General features: G+C 33.1%; 1 pseudogene; it reads left to right on the top strand.

Moving 5' to 3' along the window:
- The first annotated feature begins 4,469 nt into the window (after window positions 1-4,469).
- On the top strand, window positions 4,470-10,021 carry LOC107020545 (annotated as a pseudogene).
- The last annotated feature ends 374 nt before the right edge of the window (window positions 10,022-10,395 follow it).

Here is a 10,395-nt window from a genome sequence, read left to right as displayed (position 1 = left end):
TTTTCTTACTCTTAATCAATCATTAATTCATTATCTTTACTTTTCAAATATTCAAAGATGGCTTCTTTTCACTTTCTTAATTGGATATTATAACCCTAGGTCGTTCCAAAAATATGAATTGATAAAAAAAATCAGAACTGTGTTTTTCTTCTATCTTCTATTATCTTAAATTATTTCAGAGATTATGGATAATTGAGGGTTCTATGTTCTCTTGTGCTCGTGTTTAATGGTATAACAGAGCTTTTATCTTTGTATTGAGACGCTCATATAGCTAAAGGCATTGCTTGCTTGTGAAATATTCTTGCCAAAGAGGAACACAGAACAACAGACATAAATGATATAGTTTCTATACGGTAATAGTTAGGCGCTCGAATAATTCTTTAGTAGAAAAGTCTCAAAATTGTAAACAATTTTGATCGGTATTCAACTAAGGGCCCCGTTAAGTAAGATGGGAGCCAATACAAAGTTATACAAATTAAATTTAAAGAAAACAGATGTGAGGTCCAATGACATATTATTTGCTTACCAAAATATTAATAATAATTCTTAAGCTTTGAGTAAATAGGAATTATAACGTGAATATCTGCAAAATGCTGTGCTTTCTGTTTTTCATCATTTTCTCATAGTAATAGCATGGTTAATATTTTTTCTCTTACACTTGGATTATAGATATGCTTAATTGGAAGTGTTTGTATTGGATGGTTCGTGGAGCACTATTTGTTAAGGTGTCCGTCACTTTGCATATTCCTATAAGCTTTGAGTAAATAGAAATAGCATCCCAGTGCTGATACGGTCTATTTTTTTCTTTGTTAGGCTAGCTAAGTATTGTCTGATGTTATGCTACTACTGAATTAGGAGTTACAAATGTTTGACCTCTTATCATTCTTTCTATATTTATTAAAATATAAAGCTTTTCGACCACTTCTTTGTTACTATGTGTTTTGTGTTTTCTGCTCCAGAAATTTTGTCTTCTCATGCTCTTATCTTTAAGGTTTTTATATATGGTTAAATCAAATGTTTATTAGACACTATAATATCAATGTTCATTAAGAAGTACATGTAATCTTTTCTCTTCTTTAATCAGATTGAAGGGTTAGGAGGCTTAGATTGATACTTCTCTAATTGTAAATTATGAAGGGATCATATATTGTTGACACCTAATCTTGTCTCTCACAATCTTGTCTCTCACAATTATCTTGGTCTCTGTTTGCAAATAATATTGGATTTTGTCATTACTTAATAGTCTTTTTCAAACTAATTTGAACTATCATTTGATCTATTGACTCAGTATACAATCTTGACATCATACAAAGATTAGAAGGTAGGAGCACATTTTAATTCATTTGGTTCCCACTAGAATCATTTTCATTTGGAAAATTTGTATTTGATTGACATGAGAAAGAAGCTGTCTTGACATGCTTCTTTTCATTCTTTTTAGTTATTTGACATAAAAGCAACAGGAGTTGCACATTAATCTACTTTGAGCTATAAGACCGACACTTTTGAGATAATATTACACCTCAATAAACACTACTAAAAAAACAAAAAAAAGAGATCTAAAAAAAGAGACCTCAAAAATAGGTCGCTAAAAAGAGACCTCATGACGTCACCATTTATATCTAAATTTTATTTTATTTTATTTTTTAAATGAGAGACCTTATGAGGTCGATTATATATATAAATAATTTAATATAGATCACTTATTTTAAAAGTTATTTTTACTGCTACTTTGCCTCAAATATGTCATCTCACGAGGTTTCTATTTGGAAAAATAAAAAATAAAAAACAAATTTTTGAGACTTCCCAATGTCTCCTTTTTTTAGTCAAATTTGATCAATAATATTTTGAAACAAGAGACTTCATGAGGTTTCTTATTTTCAAATATTATATGATCAAATTTGACTAAAAAAAGGAAATAATTAAAATAAAGAAAATAATTAAAATAAGAAAAACAAATTAGACTTGCAGCGCGACTTCCCCAAAATTTTATATCACATAAAAAGCCCTATATCTCCAGCCACGGTTCAGCTTTGCCGCCAGCCACCAGCCACGCTCGTAGACGACACTACAGCGCCGTTCGTCCTGCCTCTAGCCACGCTCAATCACTTAGTTGAAGCATTAGTTTTTGTCGATCAATGAGAAATCCATCTGTCGATTTTCAACAGGTAATTTTGGAGCTTTTCAGTTTTTAACAGTTTGTGATCATGTGTAGTTGTTATATTTAATCAATACTTTGGAATTAGTATTAATAGTTGAGTGTGAGATAAGAAATATGTCAATAAGAGATTCTTGATTTTGAAAAAGAAGCAGCAGTAGAATGACATTTAGTTATAAACTAGAAGACGATTGCCCGTCTTTGTGATTGTACTGCTTAAGTGTGTACCCGAGGCTATGGGAGTATTTGTTTACATATATGAAGACTGGTTGAAGAAGGTTACAGTGTTCATTCGGGAAAGTCTTTGTTTCTGGGCGATTAAAACGAGACGAATATAAGATTCTGTTAGAAAAGGATGAAAAATGTAACAGAAGATGTTTTTGATAATTTTTTTAGAAATTTAAAGGATGTTCTTAGGTAAGTAGAGATGTATGAAAGTCGAGATAAAAATAATAAGAATGAATTTGGTAAAAAACTCAATACCATGACAACTGATTGGTAGCTTCAGAAGCTCTTTAAACTTTGAGCAAAAAGGCATATTCCTACCTGCAGAGCAAACTACAGAAAAAGCCCTCTCTTTGATACAAGATGATTAAATATTGAACACCTCTACAACCATTAGGCCAATAAGCTAAAAGCTCACAAATCACATAGCCGTGGGAATATAGAAGCCACATACAAATTATTACACCATCCGTCTGCTCTAGGTTGTTTAGGTCAGCTGGAAACAGAGTTAAATGTAGGATCTGCTTCTAATGCCTCTATAACCATAACACGACGATGCTAAAAACTTGGTTTCAAAAAATGCAACTGGGGACTAAAAAATAGTCAACTCAAATGTCACAACATCCAACAATGGATATTTCTCTATGATTTACTTCTTCAGATATATTTAGCTTTTAAGACTTTCAATAATCTGTTAAGAACCCATCAGGGCCATTGGTTTATTGCTCCAAGCCTTGTTAAAGCGTCATGCATAATCTTGTTGAACATCATTCTAGATTTTTACAAAAAAATAGTTCATAGGAAAAATGAAATCTGGTTGAGATTGAGGCTGCTGCAGAAACGTCCTGTAAGATCATATGGTCTCATAAGCTTAAAAGTTCTAATATCATACATATTTATGGAGCAAAAATTTACTGCAAAAACACTAGCGATTTGTTGTTTTTGTTTTCAAGTATTAGTGGTAAACTAATATTATCAGTTGTGTGGCTAGTAGTGGTAAACTTAGAATTTTTTTTATTCATCTTTTGGTGTGATTTGAGGTTGGTATTTTGTTTCTGCTCCTCTCTCTGTCTAGTAATACGAATCTCTAGTGGTTGACCTCTTGCCTACCAACACAAAGTATTAGAATATGTGGCTATGCTAGTCTGTTAAACATAAATAAGAAGACAATAATAGATGCAGATTAGATTGCATAATAGGCAACGTTAGTTCAATCAATTAAAAAGTCTGAGTAGTGATTGATATAATTATCGTCATATCATTACATGGGGTCAGCAGAATACTCGTATTAACATGTATATATTAGAGTAAATTCTGTACATATTATACATTTAATTTTTGGGTCTATTCTGTTGCCATCTTCTTTAAACTTCTTACACTTTCCTCTTGTTTTCTTGTTTTGGACTATTATAGAGAGAGCTTAAATGTGTATAAATGAAGCACGATCAGTATTAATTACATTGAGTAATAAGGTGTGCTCTCTTGGTCCGACTATTGTGGCTACATATTGTCCTTTTTCCAGCAAATGTAATAACATGTCCACTTCTCCTCCTTTAAGAAATGAAAGTTTAATTGGTTTATTTGCATGAGTCTATGAGCTATGCTTATATAGATATGTTTAGACATCATTTAACTTATAATTGAATACTAATTTATTATGCAGATCCCCGAAACTCTTACTACCAGCCTTGCGGTCGATTCTTCCGGTTAGTTATAAATTCGTTGTTAAAAATGGATATGCTTTCTGTTAGGTTCGTTGTACTTGTTACTTTGGCTTTAAGATGTTGTGAATTTGATGCAAATTTAGAACTAATATCATTTTGGCTCATGTCGTTGTATGTGTTTAGTTGTTTTAAATTGAAAAATGTATGGATTAGATGTTTTTGCTGATGATTGACAATTAAGATTACAACTATTGAGAGAACTATGCTTTTGTAGTCAGCAAAGATACATTTATTCTTTTGCACAAGGCCTCGTTAACCAATCCCTAAAAGGATTGTTACAATTTGATTTTCAGCAAATTATTACATATTCTAGTCTTTGATAAATTCAAAATTTTGTGATTTTTATGTAGATGGATCGTAGTTGGATGTATAATATGACTAATTTTGATCGAATGGGTCTAAGACCTGAATTTGTAGAAGGTGTCACTGCTTTTGTGGAGTATGCAAAGACATTAGACCCTTTCAACGTAGTGGTATGATTAAGTGTCCTTGTAATAAATGCCAATGTTTAAATTATGAAAAATCAGATATTGTTGAGCTTCATATCTATCGAAATGAGTTTAAAAAAACTACACAGTGTGGACTAGTCATGGAGAAATTGATAATAGTTTTGATGTATTTCAACATTATATTCCTAATGATAGTAGTAGCATTGTGAATTCTAATGCACAAAATTATAGAATGCATGACATGGTTCAAGATGCTTTTGGGGTGTATTCTGATTTTGATTCTGGTAATCAAGGTGAAGAAGCTCCTAACGCTGAATGTAAAATTTTCTTTGAACAGTTGGAAGCTGCTAGTCGGCCTTTATATGAGGGGAGTCCACATTTGCAGTTGTCTATTGCGGTTAGATTACTAAGTATCAAATCAAATTGGAATATTCCTCAAGGGGCAATGGACTCTATGATTGACCTTATTCATGATTTAGTTGACCCAAATCTAGAGATACCTGATAATTTCTATAAGGCAAAGAGGTTGGTATCAAAGTTAGGAATGTCATCGATGAGAATTCATTGTTGTGAAAATGGTTGCATGTTATTCTATAGGGATGATATTAATCTAGAATCGTGTAAGTTTTGTGGAAAATCTCGTTATAAGCAGACTGCTAGTGGGGAGAAAGTTCCTATTAAGGCGATGCATTACTTACCTCTTATACCAAGGTTAAAGAGGTTGTATGCATCTAATAGATCTGCTCCTCATATGAGATGGCACCATGAAAATAGAAAAGCACCTGGAGTTATGTGCCATCCATCCGATAGAGAGGCCTGGAAGCATTTTGATAGAACATATCCATAGTTTGCAACCGAACCACGGAACATTAGATTGAGTTTATGTTCAGATGGATTCACGCCACATTCTGTTTCTGCTGCAACATATTCTTGTTGTCCTGTATTTGTAACACCATATAATCTTCCACCTGAGATGTGTATGACCAGTCCATATATATTTCTCAATTGTGTCATTCCTGTCCTACGTAATCCAAAAGTCTTGATTGATATATACTTGCAACCTTTGATTGACGAGTTGAAACAATTGTGGGTTTAAGGGGTTGAAACATTTGATATGTCTCTTAAGCAGAATTTTAATTTGTGGGCTGCCTTAATGTGGACTATTAATGATTTTCCTGCATATGGAATGTTGTCAGGGTGGATGACAGCGGGAAAGCTAGCTTGTCCTTACTGTATGAAAAATACTAAATCATTCACTTTGAAGCATGGTCGTAAAAATTCTTGATTTGATTGTCATCGACAGTTCTTGCCAATGGATCATGAGTTTAGGAGTATGAAAAATGTATTCAGAAAGAATAGTGTTGAACAAGGTTGTCCTCCTCCAATCTTGGCTGGAGAACAAGTTTGGGAGAGGGTTCAACACTTTCCAAAGGTTACAGAAGAACAACCCTAAAGATTTGATGGATATGGTGTTGCACATAACTGGACAAAACAAAGCATATTCTAACAGTTACCATATTGGAAGGATAATCTTCTTCGACATAATCTTGATGTCATGCATATTGAACAAAATTACTTTGATAATTTATTTAACACAGCATTGGATGTCAATGGCAAGACAAAAGATAATGTTAAAGCTAAAATGGACTTACCTAAATATTGCAGGCGAAAAGAGTTATGGTTGCAAGAGAAATATAACAAGAAGTTCTTCAAGCCCAAGGCTAGTTATTCATTTACATTGGATCAAAAGCGTAAAATATGTGAATGGGTCGAGCAACACAAGATGCCTAATGGACATGCTTCAAATTTAGGTAAATGTGTCGATATGGAGCATGAAAAATTATGTTGTATGAAAAGTCATGATTGTCATGTATTTATGGAAACATTACTCCCCATTGCATTTAGTGGCTTGCCCGATAGAATTTGGAAACCTATGACTGAAATTAGTTTGTTCTTCAAGGATTTGTGTTCTAATACGTTAAGGGAAGACAACCTAGTTCAGATGGATCAGAATATTCCTATAATTACAAATAAGTTGGAGAAGATTCTTCCACCTGGATTTTTTTGATGTGATGGAGCATCTTCCTATACATCTAGTGCATGAAGCACGCCTCGAAGGTCCGGTTCAATATAGATGGATGTATCCATTTGAGAGGTAAGGTTTAACTCATAAAATTTTTATGTTAATATGTTATATAAATCAATGATAATATAATATAATGTAGGACTATTGGAAAGTCTAAACGGGGCATGAAAAAAAACATAGACTTGGAGGCTCAATGGTTCAATTCCTTCTTGCTAGGGAGATAACTGATTTTGGTTCTTATTACTTTGAAAGTTGTGTGCCATGCTTTCAAAATAGACCCAATCGCCATGACGATGGTGGTGAGACTATGAAGCCACTATCAATCTTCAATCAACCAGGCAAAGGTTAAAAAAAACGTATGAGGAGGAATCTTTGTGCCATTGAGTTTCAGTCTGCATCTACACATGTCTTATTGAATTGCCCACAAGTTAAACCATTTCTTGAGTAAGTTTTTTGTTTTGCACTAAAATATGTAATTACAAGGCGAAACAATCAACTCTATATCCATCTTATTTGACAGTTACTTTGTGCATTTATATGCAATGAAAAAGTGTTTGAGCATTTCTCAAAGTGGTTTCACGATTACATAAGCCTTATAATATTTTCATAATACTATCATTATTAAATAAATCTATATTTAATTGAAGCTAATATCCTACTTTTCAAATATTCATAGATTTATGACACAAAAAATGGTCAATTTGATTAATTTTTGAAGGACCTTTCTTGGGGACCCATCAAGATTTATTCGATGAACAAGTATATTGTCAATGGTTTTAAATTCAATACTGTAGAATACTCCAAATATATAAAACTAACAATAGTGGAGTTTGGGTGAAAGGCGGTGATGGAAATCAAGATGGAGTTGATTATTATGGGGTACTCAAGGAGATTTTGGAAATGGAGTTTTCTGGTTGCCCTACAAAAAAAATTGTATTGTTTAGATGCAAGTGGTTTGAACCAACTCCAAAAAGAGGTACGAGAGAAATCAGAAAATATAATATCATTGAAGTAAATCACACAAGAGAATATGAAGCATCTGACCCTTTTATTATTGCACAAAATGTTAAGAAAGTGTACTATGCTCCTTATCCTTTGCGTTCAGATAAAGCTGATTGTTGGGTGGTGATTGAAACCAAACCCATGGGTCGTGTGGAAGTTGAAAACATGTTGGATGTTGCATACCAAGATGATGATTTATCAAGTGTTCACCACACAGTGGATGTTAAATTAGAAAATGATTTAGAGCATCCTGAACACATATTAAAAGAGGTTGATATAGAAGAAATAACAGATGAAGGGGAAAATGCATCAATTAATGAGGAAGATTGGATAGATGAAGAAGAATTTTCGGAAGAAGAGGATGAGGATGAGGATGAGGATAAGGACGAGGATGAGGATGAAGATGATGATGAAGACGAGGACGAGGATGACGATGAGGAAAAGTAGTAATTAGTATGAAGTAACGTTCTCCTTCTCTTTGAGTACACTTAAAAAATATATTAGAATTTGTATGCTTTCTCTGTAAGATAAAAACTATCCCCCAAAAAAATATCAGAATAACTAGAACATGTATATGTGCATAACTTTTCTACCCCAATCTTGAATAAGATAACTTGGTTTCCTGAGAACTTGAAATTTACTTATTTTTTCTTTGAAGTTGCTCTTATTTGATAGATGAAATGACATAACAAACATTCATGAATATACCAAAATACACCCATAGTTAATTTAGTTTCATCTTTAGTTGATTTTAATTGAGACTTTACTTGTTACGTAAATATCTAACCTTATTTTGACTTGAATGTTTTTGTTACTAATTAGATGGTAGGTGGAAATAAGAATAAAGATATCGATAATTTCCCTAAAAAGAAAAAAAAAGGAAAGATGGTATAGTTAGCAGACGACCGACAGGGATACATATAAGATTAGACACCACCACATCTCTCCCACCAAGAGACACTCCGACACATTGCTATTCTAGGCAGACCGAGCCAGACAATCTTGTGCCTCCATATATTAATCCTCCTTCGACCTATATTCATCCACCATTGGAATATACTCAGCCGCCCCCTCAGGTACCTATGATGATGCCTACATCAGGGTATGCTACCCCACATGGACACAGTGTTCTGCCTCCAGAAGCTAATCGACCAACGTCTAGTGTATCTCGCACTAGAACTCACAACCCTGCAGACTCACAACCTTCATCATCATCTACTTCACAACTTGGAATTTCGAGTCTTCATATTCAAGGTAATAGTTCTGAGCCTAACACTCCTATCACAAATCATTCAGCTACACCTGGTCAGGTCATTACAAATGTTGGCGTGAGGGATATGCATAATCGACTTGTCATCGATCCTGACGACTATACACAAAGTTCTTTTACAAAATATCTTATGTTTATGATTATCTCATTTAATTTTTTTGTTTTAACCTGTAACTGTTAAAACTTTGTATTACAGTTTCAATCCAGATGATGCTGTGGGGATCATTTCTCAGGCAATCAAAGATCTCTATAGATGCTTTTCCTACTTGGGGCAAGATGCCAAGCAATCTGAAGAGACAAATATTTTTGGAGTTCAGGGTATATTCAAATTTATTTGTTTAACACTATTAAAATACTTATCTTCAATAATACTTATTAATTAAAAAATTTATGTTTTATTGTAGAAACAATATGCTTGGCGTCCGGAACATGAGGCCAAAATTTGTGCAAACTTTTAAAAGAAAGCTGCGCGTGTTATTGCTAGTTTGTTGAATAAAGCTCGTAGAAATAATCAGAAACCTAAGTGGATTTTATCGGATGATTGGAAAAAAATTACTAGTGCATTGGGCAAATGATCCAAGATTTTAGCAAATAAGTAAGATCGGTAAGAAGGCAAGATCATATACTAAGGGTGGTTCTCTACACACAAGTGGGGCTCAAAGTCAAGGAAGTGTGAGGAGGAAATTGGTATGTATCATTTTTCTTTAAGTTTTTATATATTGTAGGTATTGATATTTAATTACTTTTGATTATAACTCAATTAGTTTTCTATTTAGGAAAACGAACTAGGAAGACCGGTAACTCAGACCGAGGCATTCAAGGCATCACACATAAGAAAGAAGAAAAATCCCGAAGATCCAGACGTGGGGTTGAGCCGCGAGCTGAAGTGACCTATGTAAGCCTCTAATTTAAAATAATAGTAACTTATTTTTTAAACTTATAATCTAATATTAATACCATTCAATGTAGAATCGATATCTTCAAGCTTTAGAGGATTTACGACAAACTTAGCCAGAAGAAAATCGAAGTATGCCACTTACTCAAGAAAAGGCTAAGAGAGTATGGTTAGACTTGATTGGTGGACCGAGTGGATATGGGTATGGCTATTAAATGCCACANCTATAATTAGTTATGACATTATCACTGTGACAAATTACATGATAATTATAAGAAAGATTTAAAGAAAATTAAACCCCAACAAATTTCCAGAATTTATATGTCACACATTAAATTCCTATATATTTAGTACCCATCCATTACCATTAATTTTCAAAACAAACTCACAAACCCCTTTTTTTTCTTTACAAACCTATAGTAATCCACTTCGATTTTCTATCTAACTCTTAATGAATTAAAAGAATTAATCAACATAAAACTTATCTTATATACGTGTATTGTTTCATCCACCAACAATAATAATTTTTTTTGATACCCTCTAGTCCATAAATATATGTAAATAACATATGCATACATGTACACAAAAT

The sequence above is a fragment of the Solanum pennellii genome, chromosome 1 (genome assembly GCF_001406875.1).
Source record: "Solanum pennellii chromosome 1, SPENNV200".
Taxonomy (NCBI): domain Eukaryota; kingdom Viridiplantae; phylum Streptophyta; class Magnoliopsida; order Solanales; family Solanaceae; genus Solanum; species Solanum pennellii.
This window is presented reverse-complemented; position numbering and strand designations above follow the sequence as displayed.